Raw genomic sequence first — 4,500 nt, 5'->3', positions numbered from 1 at the left:
GAACATCCACTAAAGATGGGGAAAAGGAAAAACTCGTCCAATTTTTACAACAGAACGCCGATCTATTTGCTTGGACCTCGGAAGACATGCCAGGCATAGACCCATCTGTGATCACACATAAACTGGAAATAAGTCCAGCCGCCCGACCAGTATCTCAGAAAAAGCGAAACCTCGGAACCGATAAGAGGCTTGCATCCATGGCTGAGGCCAAGAAGCTCATCGACGCAAATTTCATCTGAGAAATCAGATTCACAACATGGTTAGCCAATGTTGTCATGGTAAAGAAAAGTAATGGTAAATGGCGCATGTGCGTCGACTTTACTGACCTAAACAAAGCTTGTCCTAAAGATGCTTATCCATTACCGTGCATTGATACTTTAGTAGATAATTCCTGCGGTTATGGTACCTTGAGTTTTATGGACGCATACTCTGGTTATAACCAGATTCTTATGCATCCATCAGACCAAGAGAAAACAGCCTTTATAACAGTATGGTAATTATTGTTATAATGTGATGCCTTTTGGTTTAAAGAATGCAGGTGCAACGTACTAACGGCTGATGAACAAGATCTTTGACCGACAAATAGGTCGGAACATTGAGGTGTACGTCGATGATATGGTCGCCAAGACAAAAGCGACCACTCCCACATCGATGATCTTGCAGAAATCTTCGGCCAAATCCGAGCTTATAACATGCGGCTTAATCCTGAAAAGTGCGCCTTCGGCGTACGAGGAGGAAAATTCCTCGGCTTCATACTTACCAGCCGAGGAATTGAGGCAAATCCCGAAAAATGTGAAGTAATCCTCGACATGAATAGTCCCACAACGATCAAAGAGGTTCAGCGATTAACAGGGAGATTAGCGGCGTTGTCTAGATTTCTACCGTGCTTGGCACCTAAATCCTCTAACTTTTTTCAGTGTCTGAGGAAAAATACAACTTTTCAATGGGATGAAAACTGTGAAGCTACATTTAAAAGTTTAAAAGCAATTCTTTCTAAACCACCTGTTTTACAAAAACCTAAGGTCGGCGAGCCATTATATTTGTACTTATCGATTACTAATATGGCAATTAGTTCTGTTCTTGTTGCAGAAACCCAGAAAATACAACAGCCAGTTTATTTTGTAGGCAAGTCATTGCAGAACACCGAGCTTCGCTACCCGAGGTTAGAAAAGCTCGCCTATGCGCTAGTCTTCTCTGCAAGGAGGCTCCGTCCTTACTTTCAGAGCCACACAATCAACGTCAGAACTGTACAGCCGCTACGCCAGATACTCGCCAAACCCGAATTAGCTGAAAGGTTAATCAAGTGGTCCATCGAACTCTCGGAATTTGATATTCACTATCAACCCAGAGGATCTATAAAATCCTAGTACTTGGCCGACTTTGTTGCCGAGTTCACCGGACCAAACCCAGAAGCAGGGAGTACCCAATGGGCGTTATTCGTTAACGGAGCATCAAATCCTCAAGGATCAGGAGCGGGCATACTCTTGGAAAATCCTGAAGGAGTTGTCGTCGAGCATTCTCTTCAATTTTCCTTTAGGGCCAGCAATAATCAGGCCGAATACGAAGCACTAATTGCTGGACTCAGGTTAGCAATTGAATTGCACGTTACTGATTTAAAAGTCTACTGTGATTCCTTATTAGTTGTCCAACAAGTAAATCAGTATTTTCAAACCAAGGATCCGATCTTATTGAAATACCTAGATATTGTCAGCCACCTTGTGGGCAGTTTTTTAAAGATTGAAATTACTCATATACCTAGGGAACAAAATCACAGAGCAGATTTACTCTCTAAACTAGCTACTACTCAATCACACACTGCCACACTTTTACAGTCTACCCTGGATAAGCCGAGTATAAATATAATTGGCACTTTTAACATCGTCCATGAAAATAGTTGGCAAAAGCCCTATATACACTTCCTCAGAAAATGGGGATATTCCAGAGGGAGTCAAAGATCAGAAAAATTTAAAAGACAGGCATCCTTCTTTACACTATTAAATAACGATTTGTATAGGCGAGGTTATTCTCGACCTCTATTGAAATGTCTAGACAGATCGGAGGCCGACCTTGTTATTGATGAAGCTCATGAAGGCATTTGCGGGATACATTCTGGAGTGAGAAGTCTAGCGCAAAAAATTCTCCGAGCTGGTTTTTACTGGCCGACAATATAGGAAGACAGCAGGAAAAAGGTCAGAACTTGTGATCGTTGCCAGAAGCATGCTCCGATCATTAACATACCAGCTGAAAACCTGCATCACTCAGTGGTAAGCTGGCCATTTAACCAATGTGGAATTGACATCCTCGGACCTTTTCCCACCGCTCCGAGACAGGTGAAATATTTAGTTGTTGCAATTGATTACTTTTCTAAATGGATTGAAGCTCAACCCTTAGCAAGAATTACTTCAAGTCAGATGATCTCCTTTGTATGGAAGAACATAATTTGTAGATTTGGTTTACCTCGACATATCATCACTGACAACGGTCGCCAGTTTACCGACCATAATTTCAAAGCTTTTTTGCAGAATTTGCAAATAAAACAACACTTTTCGTCAGTAGAGCATCCACAGTCAAACAGATTAGCAAAGGCGGCAAATAAAGTTCTCCTACAGGCATTAAGAAAAAAGGTTGAAGATGCCAAAGGCTTATGGGCCGAGCTTATTCCCGAAATACTGTGGGGATATAACACTACAGTGCATTCAACAACTAAAGAAACACCCTTTCGTTTGGTATATGGTTCAGAAGCAATAATACCAATTGAAGTCTCACATGGCTCCTTCCGAACAGAAGCCGTCGAGCATGAACAAGCTCGGCAAGCCGAGCTTGATTTAATTGAAGAAGTACGAAGCATGGCGGCCGTACATCATCAAGCACTACAACAACGGCTAGGTCGGCGACATGACCGAAGAGTACAACCAAGATCTTTTAATATAGGCGACCTAGTACTAAGAAAGACTGAAGAAGCCCGAAGACCTTCCTCCCATGGAAAGCTCGCAACAGCATGGGACGGACCCTACAGAATAAATGAAGTCCTTGGTAGAGGAGCTTATCAACTGGAGAGATTGGACGGCACAAAACTACCCAATACTTGGAATATCAGTTCCTTAAAACAATATTACAGTTAAACACAGAAGCATGCTAGTACTCTTTTTCCTACCTCGAGATTTTTCCCAAAAAGAGGTTTTGCCCGAGGAGGTTTTAATGAGGCTAGCTTACCTGGTTTGAATTTGTACAGGTACTGCATTCAATAAATGTTTCTTTTCTATTTTTATCAAATTCTTATACAATAACGCCCTTACTATACAAGACTATGCTCATTTCTTAATCTATTATAACAACGTTGTTAACTCAACAAAAAAGAGCTATTTCTTCAAACTAAAAGTCGCATTAGATGACGAATGCGCAACAACTATGTTAAACATCGTTTAAACAATACAGCCTGATAATCAAATCCTCTTTTATCAGAGGTATGCACAACAATTAGGAACAGACAAGGCCTAATTTGACAGATAAATGCAGTCAGCAAAAATTCCATACAGTCTAAAACATCAGTTCTTACAAGGCTTTCACATATCATGTGTCAGAAAAAGCCTTCCAAAAATAAAACACAACTAAAATACTTAAAATAAATACATCTTTTTCAATCAGCTAAGTTATCATCGCCTTCCTTGGCGACCTCCTCATCATCCACCAAATGGCCCTCCCGAACTACCTTACTCGGATCCATGGCAGTAAAATCCCCATCTGGCACCATGAACTTTGCCTGGGTAACAGCACGCTCGAAACCCTCAGCAAAAGCATCCAAGATCTCTGCCTCTCGGCCAGCTTCCATCTTCTTCACCTTTAATGTAACCTCAATCATCTGTTCACTCATAGTAGATAAGTCATTCTCCTTCTTCCTCAGAGTTTCAACATCTCTCTCATGGTTTTCTTTCTCCAACCTTAATTCTTCCTTAACTACGTCAAGTTCTTTTTTAAGCTTAGTCAAGACAGACTCTTTTGATTCCAACTGCCCTTTAAGCACATCACTCTCTGCAGCAACCTGAAGCATTTTTCTATGCTTTTTCTCCTGACTCCGGCCTATGCTGACTAGCCGAAACCCTAATACCTGGTGCACAAACACAACTCACATAATAAATATCACAGCTACTACATATTCCTAAGTAAAATGTGCAGCAAGCAAGCCTCACCTGCATGAATTGATCAATACCCACATCTCCAACCTCATCAATACGGGACACATCAGAGGCAGCCTGAACAACTTCGTCTGCCACAACATTAAAAGGAAGATTCCTATCCCATACAGACGAACCGTCCCCCCCGTCTTCAAAAAAAATGAAGTCTTTCTTACTTCACAGTGAAACTCGATAATTCATCAAGTTGAATTGCCTTACCCTTTTCTTCTGCATCCACGATAACTACCTCAGCCTTCCTCTTTTTGAAAACAATGCCTTTCTTTTTCGGTGGCGGTTGGTTAACCTCAGCACCACCTTCCATTTTTTC

This window comes from Arachis duranensis, chromosome 3 (genome assembly GCF_000817695.3).
Source record: "Arachis duranensis cultivar V14167 chromosome 3, aradu.V14167.gnm2.J7QH, whole genome shotgun sequence".
NCBI classification, from domain to species: Eukaryota; Viridiplantae; Streptophyta; class Magnoliopsida; order Fabales; family Fabaceae; genus Arachis; species Arachis duranensis.
Note: the sequence above shows the minus strand (reverse complement) of the source record.